The sequence below is a fragment of the Aegilops tauschii genome, chromosome 2, assembly GCF_002575655.3.
Source record: "Aegilops tauschii subsp. strangulata cultivar AL8/78 chromosome 2, Aet v6.0, whole genome shotgun sequence".
NCBI classification, from domain to species: Eukaryota; Viridiplantae; Streptophyta; class Magnoliopsida; order Poales; family Poaceae; genus Aegilops; species Aegilops tauschii.
In genome coordinates this window covers 455,388,004-455,405,208 of record NC_053036.3, presented here as the reverse complement: position 1 = coordinate 455,405,208, position 17,205 = coordinate 455,388,004, and the positions used below count along the sequence as shown (strand labels likewise).

At 46.3% G+C, this 17,205-nt stretch overlaps 1 long non-coding RNA gene across 1 annotated transcript in view; it reads right to left on the bottom strand.

Annotated features, from left to right (window-relative positions):
• Positions 1-2,916: 2,916 nt before the first annotated feature.
• Positions 2,917-17,205, bottom strand: part of LOC141042055 (uncharacterized) — an 84,061-nt gene continuing 69,772 nt past the window's right edge. The window contains exons 2-4 of the long non-coding RNA XR_012203864.1: positions 3,552-3,586; positions 3,265-3,443; positions 2,917-3,165 (exon numbers count right to left, since the gene is read on the bottom strand). This is a non-coding gene — a long non-coding RNA (uncharacterized lncRNA). The remainder of the gene's footprint in view (positions 3,166-3,264; positions 3,444-3,551; positions 3,587-17,205) is intronic.

Sequence of the window (17,205 nt, the reverse complement as noted above, 5' to 3'; positions counted from 1 at the left end):
TAAGGGCTTTAATTGCCAATGGCTTATCTGGAGTCGATTTGACTCGTTGTTGGGTGCCATGGAGGATCTTGCCTTTGAGCCGGCGCGGCGGCTTAATGTGTGAATATACTGGTGATGTAAAGGACCCGCAATGTTGCAACCAGAAACCTTTGACTGACAAAGAGGTTAATGAAATGGTCAAATCGTTGCTTGGAGAGCCTTAAGAGAACTACAATAAGGCAGGGTTGAACCCCTTCTGCACTCTTAACCCGGTGATGTTTGCTTGAACTACGTCGGTATTTCCCCAAAGAGGAAGGGATGATGCAACACAGCAACGGTAGGTATTTCCCTCAGTTATGAGACCAAGGTTATCGAACCAGTAGGAGAACCACACAACACCACGTAAACAGCTCCTGCACACAAAGAACAAATACTTGCACCCGACGTAAGAGAGGGGTTGTCAATCCCTCACGGGTAAAAAGATAGATAAAATTGTAGTAGATTGGATAAATAGATCTCACGGGAACGCGAGATAAAATAAATAACAATAAATTACAGCAAGGTATTTTTGTCTTTTTGGTTTAATAGATCTGGAAATAAAAGCAAATAAAAATAGATCGCAAAGGCAAATATAATAAAGAAGAGACATGGGGACCACTAGTGGGTAAACGAATTACTGTTGGGCAATTGATAGAACTTCAAATAATCATGACGATATCAAGGCAATGATCATTATATAGGCATCATGTCCAAGATTAATAGACCGACTCATGCCTGCATCTACTACTATTACTCCACACATCGACCGCTATCCAGCATGCATCTAGTGTATTAAGTTCATGGAAAATGGAGTAATGCAATAAGAACAATGACATGATGTAGACAAGATCTATTTATGTAGAAATAGACCCCATCTTGTTATCCTTAATAGAAACAATACATACGTGTCGGTTCCCCTTCTGTCACTGGGATCAAGCACCATAAGATCAAACCCATCACAAAGCACCTCTTCCCATTGCAAGATAAATAGATCAAGTTGGCCAAACAAAACCCAAATATCAGAGAAGAAATAAGAGGCTATAAGCAATCATGCATATAAGAGATTAAAGAAGACTCAAATAACTTTCATGAATAAAAACATAGATCTGATCACAAACTCAAAGTTCATCTAATCCCAACAAACACACCACAAAAAGAGTTACATCATATGGATCTCCAAGAGACCATTGTATTGAGAATCAAAAGAGAGAGAGGAAGCCATCTAGCTACTAACTACGGACCCGTAGGTCTACAATGAACTACTCACGCATCGTCGGAGAGGCACCAATGAGGATGATGAACCCCTCCGTGATGGTGTCTAGATTGGATCTGGTGTTTCTGGAACTTGCAGCGGCTGGAATTGATTTTCGCCGACTCCCCTAGGGTTTTTGGAATATTGGGGTATTTATAGAGCAAAGAGGCGGTGCGGGAGCCACCGAGGTGGGCACAACCCACCTAGGTGTGCCTGGGGGCCCAGGCGCGCCCTGGTGGGTTGTGCCCCCCTCGGGGCACCCCCCCCCCCAGGTGCTTCTCCGGCCCATTGGGTGTCTTCTGGTCCATAAAAATTCCACAAAAAGTTTCGTTGCATTTGGACTCCGTTTGGTATTGATTTCCTGCGATGTAAAAAAACAAGCAGAAAACAGCAACTGGCACTGGGCACTATGTCAATAGGTTAGTACCAAAAAATGATATAAAATGATTATAAAATAATTGTAAAACATCCAAGAATGAGAATATAACAGCATGGAACAATCAAAAATTATAGATACATTGGAGACGTATCAGCATCCCTAATGCTGCCTAACATGTTCATCGCATATTCTTTTCTTTGTAGCATGGACATTTGGACTTTTATATGGTTCAAAGCAATAGTCTAGTTTTGACGTGAGGACTTTAATACTCAAGCATATCAACAAGCAACCATGTCTTTCAAAATATCAACGCTAAAGCAAGTTATCCCTAGCCCATTATGCTCAATCATTGATCCATTCATGAAACACACTCGCACATTAGCTACACCCAATGCTCAAGTACGATCATAATGCCCCTTAGTCGGTGCTTTATAAGAGAAGATGGAGACTCACCGGTACGTGTCGGTGCTATACAAACGGTGTTTAACCCCTTTCCACGACGGCATTTCGAACCGTTGCCTAGTGAGCGACGGCGATAGGGGGGTCCTTCCCACACGACCCAGAAACCGTCGGGGATATGCCCTCCTGGCACACACGCTCGGCGAAATGAGTTCATGTGTGACCGGCGAGAGCTCAAATACGGAAATACATACAGTAGAGCTAAAAATACAATTATACAGGTGAAATTGTTTCCAATCGCAGGTACATCCCACACAGTCAGTCCCCGCTAAACGTTTCCGCTCGTATGTACATCCCACACAGAATATCCAAGGAAAACGTTTCCGTTCACAGGTACATCACACACAATTTTCCCCGTTAGATCATTTGTGATAGTGTTGCCATTGCACACGATATTGACAATTTTATCGTTTGCGTTATTATGCATCACACACGGTGCGTAGAAGAAACTGTGTGGCAAAGGCTGTCCATCACACACAGTTTTTATGTGGTAAACGTTTCAGCAAGGTGGCCTAATGCAAACAGTTTTCAAGAGGATGTCGTGTGTGCATTGGAGATTGATCGCACACGTAGTGGATCCTAGAAACGTTTCTGATATCCACGTCTATCGCAGACGTTTCGCTTTCACAAACCGTGTGCAGTGTAATCCCTAATTTAAAAATCACATGCTTTGAATTTGAAAGTAGGCAATCACTTATTTCATATCCAACCATGTTTATTACAAATATAGGTTCAACCACCAATGCACAAGTACAGATACTAAAGTACTACAGAAGAACCAAGTAAAGAATGATGAACCACGGTTGTACTAAAGACTGTAAAGAGAGAGGCGAAAGACATTATGGTTGCTGGAGAAGGTGAAGCGGAATGCCCATATTGTGCCCTCCTCCATGCGTAATGCGTGCATGACTGTAGGCCAACCCCTTGTGATGGCTGCCCGACCATCCTTCACTATCTTCATTACGACTTCTCGATGCTCATTGTAGTCTGGATGAAATACTTTAACCTTCATTGCGTGTCCACCAATCATGTACTTTGCGAGGTAATCTTGAGTGAACTCCTTTAGGAACCACTGGGAACGAAAAAGATTCAGACATTGTTGTCTAACAACTCATTATGGGCAGTAAAAAGAGAAGGCTGCAGAGTTTGCAGTTACCATCCTACAGCTCACTGTTGTGTTGGATAGAGCATAAACAAATAATTTGCTTGCCACCATTCGTATCTTTTTGCTAATAATCCTTATCAGTTTCCTCACTTGATGTTTGTTCATGAATATCTCATTGCCCCATATGCAAAAAGGGTCGATGCGTGGATCCTTGCCAAGGGCATATGTACCTACAAGCAACAAGTCAATATTAGAAGCTAACAAGTGTCCAGGCCTGGATCTATATGCACTACATTATGGAACGACGGGGGGAGTACAAGCCGAGGGATGAAGCTAACCTCGGCGGAAAATGGTGGCCACTCCCGTTGTTGTCCTGCATAAGTAGCAGAAAGGCATGATAAGTACAGCAACCTTAACATCAAACAAATATAGCAAAGGTAAACAACATCATCTCCAAATGATAGCTTGAATGTGTTGGTTTCAGCATGATGTTAAAGGAGATATAAAATGGAAGGCAATGTTACCGACAGCAGGCTTAACAGCCATCAAATATTGCAATTCAAATTGGTATTGTTGAAAATGAATAGAACGTAGGTAATGCTTAAACATCACACTGGATAAATGTGTAAAACTAAAATAAACGGCATGTGTTAACTACACCGGGAATAACTAGAACCAAATATAGCCGTTCAAACTAGTATTGATGTAGTCGAGCGGCATAGTTCCAACTTGCACATAATGAACAACACATTGTGAATGACTGAAATAAACAAGGCATAAATGACCAGTATAACAACCAAATATAGCCATTGAAAACTGGACAGAGTCTCACTGCAACCAACCTAATAAGCAAATACAGATAAACAGGGCATATGCTTGAAAACTTGACAAATGCTCACTGCAACCAACCTAACAAGTAGATACAGATAAACAAGGCATCTGCTTGATAACTGGACAAATGCTAAAAAAGCAACCTAACAACCAAATACAGATAAACAAGGCATCTGCTTGATAACTGGACAAATGCTCACTGCAACCAAACTAAGAACCACATACATATAAACAAGGCATCTGCTCGATAACTAGAAAAATGCTCACTCCAACCAACCTAACAACCAAATACAGATAAACAAGGCATCTACTCACTATAAACAACCAAATATAGCCATTCGTGAAACTGAAGTGGACAATTCATGCTTAAACATCACATAGCCCTATTGAACAATACATTTTTGCATAACTGAAATAATTAAACACGGCACAGTTAAAGCACCACACGGCAAATGCTACTACAACAAAGGGTACGGGTTGGCAAGGTAGAAAACGTAAGATTTGCTGATAGAATGTTGCCTCACATTTCATGGAGGTGATCCTTCGAGTTGGAAGAGCACAGACCCATGGTGCGCTCTCTGATGTCACGGATGGGTTGTTTCACCTTGGAAGAACCTTCGTGGGTGCCCTCCTCGTGGTCGTGGCCGTGGTCGATGAGATCTTACTTGGCAATTGAGGATCCCAAGCCGCCGCCATAGAACGTGTCCTTCAGAAATGACAAAATGGGCTCGATGGTGTATAAAGCTCGCAAATCCTTGACCGCTTGGCGGAGGAGATCAGCGGCAGGGCCGTCGAAGAGATCGACGGCGGTTGAACCAGAGGGGTTGGGGATGGACCATGTAACCTGTGACATGGCCCGCGTGAAGCCATCACTATGGACGAGCTTGATGTCGTAGCCATCTTTCCCGAGATACAGTAATACGCTAGCCCGCTGACATGAAGCCTTCGGCATGGCAACGTAGTCAACATCTTCGCCGGCTTCCCTGGCGACGTGTTGCTCCGGGATCGACAGGTCAGGGCAAACGGCGGCCACCTCGCCAACGTCTGCCGGAGTGGCCATGATAAACCTCTTCTTGGTCGAATGCTCGTCGGGCTCCCCGGTATACGTGGTCGAGCTTAGGCTGCGACATTCTGGAGCAGGGGATGTGGATCTGGTGGGCAGGGACACCGCAGGCCTCATCTAAAAACTCAGGGGAGTGGGGCGACGGTATGGGAATCGCTGGGTAACCTGACATTTATTGTCTAAGCTAAGAGGAATGGCCAGACCGGCAAGGGTTGGCGGCGGTGTTGGCAGCGCCGGCGGTGGGCGCGAGCTAGGGTTCAAGGGGGGAGGGGGCGGGTGGGGACTGTGGAGGGGGGGTGTTTGAGGATACGCCGCGGCTACTAATTTTTTTAGTAATGGTGGGTGGAGATGGTGGTGGATGAGGGAGGGCGACGGTTCAAATGCCTCGGATACTGCAATTTTACTATAAGGTCGATGTTGGGGGAGTGTGGGCGACGGTTGAAGTACGGCGGATACTAAAATTTGGGTAAAGGAATTGATGCGGGGCGGGAGTGCCCAAGATCGTGCACGGTCCAATAACAATATGCGTGTATGATAATAAGGAAAAGTGGCGCGGAACCGCCGATTTTTGCAACGCTCAAGGCGAGTAGTTTGTTTTTATATTTCTAGCTAGCTGGTCTATCGCACATGGTTCGTCCTAATTTCCAAATAAACTTACCCGCCTTTAGCTTGCACAGGTGGTGGTTTTACAGCGCACTTGCATCGCACACGGTTAAGCCAGTACCTCCACCCTTTGCTCGCGCTTGCGTGGTCGTGGTGATTTTACAGCACACTTGCATCGCACACGGTTGAGCCAGTACCTCCACCCTTTGCTCGCGCTTGCGCGGTCGTGGTGATTTTACATCGCACTTGCATTGCACACGGTTGAGCCAGTACCTCCACCTTAATTTGCTCGCGCTTGCGTAGGCGTGGTGATTCACAGCGCACTTGTATCGCACACGGTTAAGATATTATACCCGCGTCCGTTGAGCGTCATCAGAGTCTTTGCAGAAAAAATAACGTTAGAGAGGGTCAGAAGACAGCCACACGAACATGTGGCCCAAATATATATGAGTGAAAAGGGTGGTCTATGATGTTCAAAATTTCAATGCACAACTTTGACCGTGCGGGCCCACGGTTGGGCGCGTCGTCGAAGATCGATGAGAGGGGCCAGATGTCAAGAACCACCTGGAAGTGGCCAAATATATGTAGGAATATTGGGGATGTTTAAAACTTTAAATACACAATGCATAACTTTGGTGGCACCTGCCTCGCAAACCCGAAAGCACCCTTGGATATATATCTATAATGACATAATGTCGTACCTAGCTAGGATGCTTGGCCCACCACCTCCCACTTCGTGTCAGCGGGGCGGATGCACATAATGATCGATACTTTGGTCATACATGCATGTCGCCATGACCTACCATAAGACGGACCAATGAATCTATCATTTGGTCAAACGACAGCTGTTGTTGTCGATAAACCGCTTGGGCCAATAGATTGAACCATCATAAAAATCACACGAGAGGGACCACAAAACCAGCACCTCTTGCATGCGGCCCAAAATAATGTACGTTGGGAAGGGGTGATGTGTGTTTTCAATATAGAATAATGTACAATTTAGATGTGGTGCCTACCTCTCGATACAGACAACAACCATGAAGGCAAGGTAGTTAAGGACGAGATACGCAGGGTATGATGTAGGCATACCCAACAATCCGAGCATGTGGGAGGGAATCCTAACAACGCATGAGCTCGAGCTTTGGTTGAGCGACATGTGATGGTGACCGGCCCTAAGACGAACTAGGAGGAATCCATTCATGGCCAACACATACCCCTCATTATCGGTCAAAGGGATGATATATATATACACTCAGAGAGCCCACAGATATGTGTGTCATCACAAAAAACTGCACAAGGGAGACGTGGTCGATCAGAAGACCCCGTATACACTGCATGCGGCCCGAAAATATGTATGGGTACGGTGGTGTGTGATGTGTTTAAATTCCAAATGCACAACTTCGATGGGCCACCAACTACATTACAAACCGAACACCATACCCGACTCCAAGCCTGGTTCAATACGTATGATGTCAGTTTCCCAACTTCGAGGCGGCGGGGGGGAGGGGGTCGTCTCACGCTTGCGTCATTTGAACCTCGCGAGGTTCGCCTTGCCTTGATCTCTCCGCCCCTCGCGAGCTAGCCTGGTGAGGCCGCTCCTGAGGAGGTCTTGTGTCGTCCGCCTCGTGAGGCTTGGCCCCTCGCGAGGGTCTTGAGTGTTTGCTGGTGAAGACGGGCTGTACTGGGCCGCGAGTGGAGCCGCGTCGTGGGCCGCAGGCAGGCAAGTCTGGGGACCCCCATTCCCAGAACGCCGACAAAAAGAGAGAGAGGAAGCCATCTAGCTACTAACTACGGACCCGTAGGTCTACAATGAACTACTCACGCATCATGGAGAGGCACCAATGAGGATGATGAACCCCTCTGTGATTGTGTCTAGATTGGATCTGGTGTTTCTGGAACTGGCGGCGGTTGGAATTGATTTTCGTCGACTCCCCTAGGGTTTCTGGAATATTGGGGTATTTATAGAGCAAAGAGGCAGTGCGGGAGGCCACCGAGGTGGGCACAACCGACCTGGGCGCGCCTGGGCTGGTGGGTTGTGCCCCCCTCGGGGCACCCCCAGGTGCTTCTCCCGCCCATTGGGTGTCTTCTGGTCCATAAAAAATTCATAAAAAGTTTTGTTGCATTTGGACTCCGTTTGGTATTGATTTCTTGCGATGTAAAAAACAAGCAGAAAACAGCAACTGACACTGGGCACTATGTCAATAGGTTAGTACCAAAAAATGATATAAAATGATTGTAAAACATCCAAGAATGATAATATAACAGCATGGAATAATCAAAAATTATAGATACCTTGGAGACGTATCACCTGGCTCCTCCTGTAAGTACTCTTATTAAACTTTCTTCTCACTCCTTCATCCTTTATACTCTTACTCCTTTTTAAACCATTGTCAACATGTATATGTATATGCAGGCTAGTCACGCCTTGTGGAAGAGGAAGATAGCAGCCGCTATACCGCTTAAGAAACGAAGGCAGTAAAGACTCGAGTTTCGAGTCGCCCCAAGAAGCAGACAGCCAAAGAGTTACTCGAGCTAGATGTGTCGGAGGTAGAACTTGACTCTCTTGGTCTTCTTTTCATGCAACTTGTTGACGTTGATTCTTCTCAGGACGAAGTGGAGACGAGCCATGCCGACGAAGCAGAGGTAACTACTATCTCCTCCGACTCAGAACCTTTGCCAAGAAAGAAAACACGGCGGGTCATCCAGAAAGTAAGATTTTCACACCCTCTTGCTTATTTGGACCCCAACTTTCTTTTGAAGAAACAGTAGCACGAATCAAGGCACCAGACTAGGAGTGGCAGCACTGAAGATCTTGTGGCCGGCTTATCCAACACACCGGCTCCTCGCAGACGTCGTAATGAGGTGCCTCATAGTCCGAATCTATCCCTTCCAAAGGCCGGTCTCATGCGTCAACCTCTTACTCCTTCTGATTCAAACTATCAGGGAATGCCACCATCATCTAGCGACTCAAGTGGAACCCAGATGCATGTCTTCATTGTTGCCCAGGGGTAAGTGTTTTCACTTGTTGATAAAGAACTTGTGGTGATATACTCATAAACTTTCATATCTTTGTCATAGCGCCAAGGCCAAGACTGGCAAGAAACAGAAGGTGGGCGGCTCTTCCAAAGCCCCCGAAGTTTCTGAGCCGGAGAAGCAAGTGATGGAAACCCCTGAGGCCCCCATACAAGACCCCGAAGAGCCTATTAATCAAAATGATCTACCTCCGCAAACTGACGCTGCAGCCCTTGATCCCATGGACACTGAGGTTAACCCGGTCACTAGCTATGACCCGCCAAGTCCTAAGCCACCCTCTCCTGCCAAGTCCACTAAGAAGAGCCCTGCTGCTGCTGATGTCAATGACATTGCTGTTACCGGGTCAGCCTTTAAGGCGCCCGAGGTCTCCAGAGTGCTAACCAAGCACTCCACTAAGGAAGAAATACCCTCATGGGAGAAGGGCAAGGCCAAATTGGATCTGGAGAGCTACTCCTCATTCAATGCAAATGAGATATACTCGGGCTATTTAAGCCGCCTTCACACAAGCCAGGACATGGCGGCCAGGTTAGTCCAGTTGATGAAGCAAAAATATGAGCTATGATGATATCCAACTCCTCTTTAACCTATATATATATATGTCATACCAGCCCCCAAGTCTTAAGTATAGGAATGATAATGGGTATGCTTTAGACTTTGTGAAAGTTTCCAATATGTAGCCCCCAAGGGCCGGCTTATCTTGATAAAATGAGTCGGGTCTTTAAATCATTGTTAAGAACCAAATAGGTAGCCTCCAAGGGCCGGCTTATCTTGATAAGATGAATCGGTTCTTGCAACCATTGCTTCAGAACAAAATCTGTAGCCCCTAAGGGACGGCTTATGTTGATAAGATGAGCCAGGTCTTATAAATTGAAATGACCTACATTAGTCCCCAAGTGCCAAGTATATTCCTTGCAATGTGCTTGGGACTTGAATACCATGGTTGAATATGAACTTAACCATCTTAATCATTGCTTGTCACCCTTGGCAGGAGGCATTGAATGTGGGCGAGTCAAACACCGCCGAGCTGAAAAAGAATCTGGAAACTCAGCAAAGTGAACGCGCCAAGGCTGAATTAAGCCTAAAATCATCATTGGAAGATATTGAGAAGATCAAAGCCAAATTCGATGAAGAAAGAGCTGCCTTGGAAACTGAGAAGGCTAATCTTCTAAAGAGAGCAAAAGATGCTGAGGCTCAGCTTAAGCCGGTGATTGAAGAGCTATCCGGCTTAAAGCAACATATCCCTCAAATGACAGACGCCATCTTTGGTAAGTTTAACATGCGACTCATCATCTCCTTTAAAGTTCTGTAACCCGCCTGGCAACTCATAATATGATTTCTAACTCGCCTAGCGACTCTTGTGCAAAAACTTAACAGGCGCCAGAAGTGCAAGTCTTGGTCAAAACATGTTGTTGAAGCTGAAGGCGGTTTATTCATTGACTGAGCAATTATACACTGGAACTCTGCGCAGTCTTGTAGCCTTATCAAGTGGCAAAAAACCACCAACCCTCCTCAAGACTGTGCTGGATCATCTTTCAATAGTGCCAAGTCAAGTTGAGGAGCTTAAATTTTTGGCCGCCCGTGCAGGAGCCATTGTCTCTCTAAGCCGGTCCAACGCTTGGCAATCAGAGTTAGACCCAGAAGAAATGGCTGACGGGTGTCCAGAATTCAACGATGACAGGTCGATATTTGAAGAGGAGGACTTCAACAGATGCGTCAGAGAGATGCGGCCCTTGGCATGTAAACTTGTGCAGGAGCTGGATCTGAACAAGTACTAGCCAGCTTATGATAGCAATAATGCTAAGATTAAGCCGCCATCCCATGATGTTATATACCTTACTCCGCCAAGGCGTAAGCATATCTTCCCTCCTGATCTTGATCCTTTTGTTATACTTAAAGATGAAGCAACATTTGAAACTTTAACCGGCATCGACTGGACCTCGTCCAATCTCCAGATGGCCATCGACGAAGAGCCGACATGGGATGACCTGGGGGCTTCAAGATCAAGATGCCATGAAGACACAGACCCATCCAGTTCTAACCCAGACGGCACAAAGGCCGGCTTAGAGGAGTGAACAAATAGTTAAGAAAAAAACTCGCAGGCACAGCTTTAGCCTTGTAATTAATAGGTAGCTGAAAAACAATTATCTTCTCTGCCAGGCCTTCGTGCATGTTCTTATCAACTTATGCTTCAACAGCTTGAACTTCTGTGATCTTATCATACATAGTTATTCTTGCAACATTGCCAAAAGACTTTGGCAGCTTATATAATCCGTCAAAGAGCCGTTAATCCTTGAACTGACGGCTTATAATTATAATCCAGGGCGAGTTAGATAACTCAACAATCCAGGGTGATTTATAATCATCTCTAGTCTTTGAAAAGATTACTTTGGCGGCTTATAGCCCCAGTAAAACCAATATAGAGCGATATAACCCGGATCTATATGACCCGGCAGCTTCTCATCTGTAAGAACTTCTGCAAAGCATAAACATAGAGTATGTATAACTCGAGTTTTGTTAAGCCGGCTTGTAAGGCACGACCAAAATAGATTGATTTTTGAAAAAACTCAATTTTTTGCTTCAAAGAAGCTTGGCATGATAGCTTGTAATCCCGTAAGCCGGCTCTCACGTGACATAAATCCATCATTTAAACCTTAATCAATTCAGGGTCTTATTAAAATGATTGTCTGTTAAGAGTACAAACATGCCACATAACTGAAAGACTATAGCAGACGGGTGATTTTATCCTAGCTCACTGTAAGCCGGCTCTCACGTGACATAAGCCGCCGTTTTAACCTTGACGAGTTCAGGGTCTTATTAAAAGATTAACTGTCAAGAGTACGGCGAGTCACCTAGCGGAGTAGCAAGTTGCAAACAGGCAGGTTTAACCCAGTTATGGCATGAAAGCCGGCCAAGTGGGTTATAAAGCTATACTCATAGAGTAGGAAGCCCCCAAGCGACCTATCACATGAAAGCCGATCAAGAGGAATATGAAGCTATGCTCATAGAGAAGGAAGCCCCCAAATGGCCTATAACATGGCATAAAAGCCGATCAAGAGGGTTATGAAGCTATGCTCATAGAGCAGGAAGCCCCCAAATGACATATAACATGGCATAAAAGCCAATCAAGTGGGTTATGAAGCTATGCTCATAGAGCAGGAAGCCCCCAAATGACCTTATGATGTAATCAATAATGACTCTTGCTCATAAAATTTGAGATGAAATGACAAAGGCCCTGAAATTGGGGATGCCGGGCTTATTATACTGATCATAAAAAGGTATGTACATCAATGAAGGTATATACAATGATGAGAGCCAATGACTCATGTGTAGTAAGGCCGAAGATGAGCACTGTTCCACGGCATGTTGGTCTCCTGCTCAGAAGTATGTGATTTCTTGCGCTCACGTATATCAATGAGATAGTACGTGCCATTGTTGAGATTCTTGCTAACCACAAAAGGTCCTTCCCAAGGCGGGGACAGCTTATGCATGCCTGTCTGATCTTGAATCAGTCGGAGCACTAAGTTGCCCTCTTGAAACGCCCGAGTTCTGACTCTGCAGCTATGATAGAGATGCAGGTCTTGTTGATAAATCACCGACCGGGCTGCTGCAAGATTACGTTCTTCATCCAAAGCATCAAGTGCATTGTGACGTACCGTCTCGTTATCAGCTTCAACGTAAGCCGCCACCCGAGCGAGTCATGACGGATATCTATTGGGAGAACCGCCTTTGTGCCATAAACCATGAAGAAAGGCGTATAGCCTGTTGATCTGTTGGGGTGGTTCTAATACTCCAAAGGACTGAAGGAAGCTCTTCAACCCAACAACCCGGCGTCCGCTCCAAAGGAACCATAAGCTGGGGCTTAATGCCTCTCAGAAATTTCTTGGTTAGCCCGTTCTGCTTGACCATTAGACTGTGGATGAGCCACTGAGGAAACATCAATACGGATATGCCCTCTTTCACAGAACTCCTTCATAGCACATTTGGACATATTAGCGCCATTATCAGTGATAATACTATGAGGGTAACCCAAACGGAAGATCAGTTTTTTAACAAACTAAACTGTAGTCTCCGCATCACACTTGCTAACTGGCTCCGCCTCAATCCACTTGGTAAACTTGTCAACCGCCACCAGAAGGTGGGTCTTCTTATCCTTAGACCTCTTGAATGGTCCAACCATATCAAGCCCCCAAACCACAAACGGCCAAATTATTGGGATCATACGCAATTCTTGAGCCGGCAAATGAGCTTGTCTGGAAAAAATTTGACACCCATCACACTTGCTAACAATATCCTCTGCATCAGCATGAGCCATCAACTAGTAAAACCCATGACGAAAAGCTTTAGCCACCAAAGACTTTGAGCCGGCATGATGACCACAATCACCTTCATGAATCTCTCGTAAAATTTCACAACCCTTCTTGGGAGAAACACAGTGTTGAAACACGCCTGTCACACTGCATCGGTGTAACTCGCCATTGGCAATAGTCATAGGCTTAGACCTCCTGGTGATCTGTCGTGCTAAAGTTCATCCTCAGGTAACTCACCCTGAGTCATATAGGCCAGATAAGGCAATGTCCAGTCAGGAATAGCTTGAAGAGCCGCCACCAACTACGCCTCTGGGTTAGGGATAGAAAGGTCTTCTTTAAACGGTAATTTGACCGAAGGATTGGGTAACACATCGAGAATATATTAGGGGGCACCGGCTTACATTGAGACCCAAGCCGGGACAGTGCAGCAGCTGCCTCGTTCTTCCGTCAATCAAGGTGATCCACCTAATAACCCTTAAAATTTCCTGCAATATTATCAACCGCTCGGCGATAAGCCGCCATGAGCGGGTCTTTAGAGTCCCATTTGCCGAAGACTTGCTGCACCACGAGATCTGAGTCACCCACGCACCTGACCCGGCTTAAATTCATTTCTTTAGCCATACGAAGGCTATGAAGCAGAGCTTCATACTCACTTGCATTGTTAGTACAAGGAAACATTAGCCTTAAAACATAGTAGAATTTGTCACCTCGTGGGGAAGTCAAAATAACTCCAGCCCCCGAGCCCTCCAACTGCCTGGAACCATCAAAGTGGATTGTCCAATATGTGTTCTCAGGTTTCTCCCCCGAGGTCTGCAACTCTGTCCAGTCATTGATGAAATCCACCACAGCTTGAGACTTGATGGTTGTTCTTGGCACATACTTCAAATTATGAGGTCCAAGCTCGATTGCCCACTTAGCAACCTGGCCAGTGGCTTCTCTGTTTTGAATAATATCCCCCAAAGGGGCAAAACTGACCACCATAATAGGATGCCCAAGGAAATAATGTCTCAACTTGCGACTCGCCATGAACACCCCAAACACCAACTTCTGCCAGTGTGGGTACCTTTGCTTGGATTTAGTCAAGACCTCACTGACACAGTAAGATGGCCACTGGACTGGGTACTCTTTTCCTGTCTCCTTGCGCTTGTGACACCCAAAAAATTTATTTTTGGTTTTATCAAAACTTTTATTTGATTTGAGGGAGGTTATTTAAAATTTTCTTCTAAAGAACTCTCCCTCTCAAAGATTTCCTTTTATGACAAGTATTTTGTTTGGATTCACCAAAGACTTGATTTTGGTCTTGGAGGTTTTTCTCCATCTTATGTTGACTCATCACAAATGTTTTTCATTTGGGAAAAAAAATTGACAATCTTTTTAAATAGCCCTATGGCATTTGCAGTGATCTTTTCCCCTTTCAAAAATCCCCTCTTGCCATGACATGAGTGGAAATCCCCTCCCAAAAGTCATCTCCCATCTTTGTGTCAAGTTATACTTCAAATCCAGCAAGTTGAACTTCCCCATGTTTTTCCTTCCATTTATTTCTTATCAAAAATATTTTCTGCCTTCTACTTTGGCTCTTGGAGATTTACAAAGGAACTACCTTTTCTCCTTTGAGTTTTGCCTCCAAACCATTTTCCCTGGCTAGTCCTTAGAGCCCTCAACCAAGATCCATGATGATCCACTGGTCTCCAGTTCAAAATTTTCAAATTGTGCTTGCTGCAAGTTTGGACCACATTTGCCAAATTTGATGAAATTAAATTGTTTTCCGCTCCTAAAAATCTGAGAAAATTCAGGCAGCCTCTGGATGCATTGAGAGGTCACCTCACCAAGTCCCAGCTCCAGAAAAAAATTTCTTCATGCCAAATCATTTCGTCGAACACCTGAAGGGCACTGTTACTGTCAAGTTCAGAAGTTCAGTGATACAGTTTCAGTGAGCCACTGTCGTTTTCTTCAGAACCCCTTCTCGATCTCGCCAGTAGCCGCGGTGGCGCCATGCGCCCTGTGCTTCCTTCTTATCCCCTGCGCCGCACGATCGCCTGGAGGCTTGCGGGCATCGGCGACGAGCAGGAGGAGGTGCGCCACCCCGTGAGCGACGGTAGCAGCGCCCTTTGCGGCTGCCAGAGAGAGGCGCAGCGTTGGACGGCGCCGTCCAGCGCCGCCCAAGCCACCAGAGGCCACCGCGTGGCCATCCACTCACCCGTGCACGCTGCAGTCCGTCGTCGTGAAATGGTAGGCGCGGAGCGCGCTCTCTGCCGCCGCCGTGCCCGTACGGCCGTTCCGTCGAGGGCCAGTGCATTACGCAAGCCCGACCGAGGTTTGAGCAGAGAAACGGCGCCAGTGATCCTCCCTGATGGTGCCTAGCCTCCTAAACCCCCTGCCCAACCCCTACCTCGCCGTAATTGCTCGCCGGAGCTATCCCGTTCACGGCCACCCCCTCGGATCGCCTATAAAAGGAGGTCCCGAGCTCGAACTCGAACCCGCACCACCTCTACACACCACCAGTACCACGCCAAGCCACTGGGAGAGCCCCGAGGGAGCCTTCTTCCCCAACTCTGGCCGCCTCGACCCGTTTCGGGATCCAGCGCGATTCACTCCCGTGCGTGCACCCCTACCCATTAGCTCTTGCCAGTAGCCTCCTAGTACATCCACATCTCTGACCCGCGCATCAATTTGACACTTGCAGCACCCACCGGAGTACTCCACCATCGCCCGAACCACTGTCCGCCGGAGATAGTGTCGCCGTCGATGTGGTGCTCTCTGACAGCCAAGTCCACCACCCACCGACGCGGAAGAACACCCTGAACCTGTTGGTACCCTCCGATCTCTCTGCCTCGCCGTCACCGCAGCCTTCGGGCGCCGGCGAGCTCCGTTGGGAGTTTTGAACCCGACGGGTGGGACCCCCCAGTCAGCCTCTCTTCTTTTCCCCCTTCGAACCGTTTTCTGAAAGCGCCTTCGGGCAAAATGTGTTTTCTCTTTGGGCTGACGTATTCCTTACCGAACCGTTTTCTGGTTTTTCAAACAAGTCCCTGGTTCTTTTTTGTTTCATCACAGATCAGTCCTTGGACTAAAACCCTTATATCTTTTTAATAAAGGATGCTTTTTGATTGATTCTTTTTCTGTCAGTCTTATATTTTTGTCTAGTTTTTTATAGTATTTATTTGTAAAAAAATTGGAACAATTTTTATGCATGCAACGATTTTCACGTTAGTGTACGATTTCGTTATACCGTAGGTTCCGGAGGAGGTGACGGAGCCGCGAACTTCGCCGAGCTAGACTCCGACTTCTCCGAACCAGGCAAGCATGTTTGAACCTCTGATATGATAGGTGTTTTGCATGTTTGCTTGAATGGTTTGTGCATGGCATATGAGTATCGGTGAGTATTACGTTGCATGCAAGGCAACTAACCGTGTGTTTCGAAGTTACTGTGATCTCTGATGAGAGATGACCTGATCATGTGGTGACATGAAAGGTAGTAAGATGGTATTGTTGTAGCATGCCAGTCTTACATCATCCGATAAACTCCGACGTTAACGTGGGCTGAGCCACGTTACCGTTTCTCCCCTTTCGTGCTGCCACATGTTTTCTGCAAAGAATACGGTTTAGTAAGTTGCTAACCTCTTTCCTTGTACACACCAAATAGAGGGGCCGGGATGAGGGTTCCATGGCCCTGGATTAAAGCCAGTCATCCGGTCAGGGGGCATGGGTGTTTCCGGTTGGGACCGAGAGGGGGGCACCCCTTAGAGCGCGCGGTATAAATTTGATCCCATGCTATGCGAGGTTGTAGCCTCCCCGTCTCAAAGTTTTTCTTGAACGTTGCCGAGGGTGATTCCTGGCATCGGAATGTTGAATGGTGTGTACTGGTTAGATGTGTTTCTCCTAAAACACCGTAAACGGAACTAGTCCCTTGTGACTACTGAAATCCGTTGGTTGTCGTTAAATAGTACAAACTCTGCAGAGTCAAATCCTTCCGAGTCATCGTGTCCATGGTCAAGGACCATGGCCAGTATATCCATATCCATGTCAGTCCCTATGACAGTCCCCGTGGTAAATCCCCGGTGAACAAGCTTGAGTGGTAAACCCGGTTGAATTGTTATTCCTGTGGATGGACTAACCTTTTATTTATCTCGTACCTGAATATCCCCTTGAAATGATTTA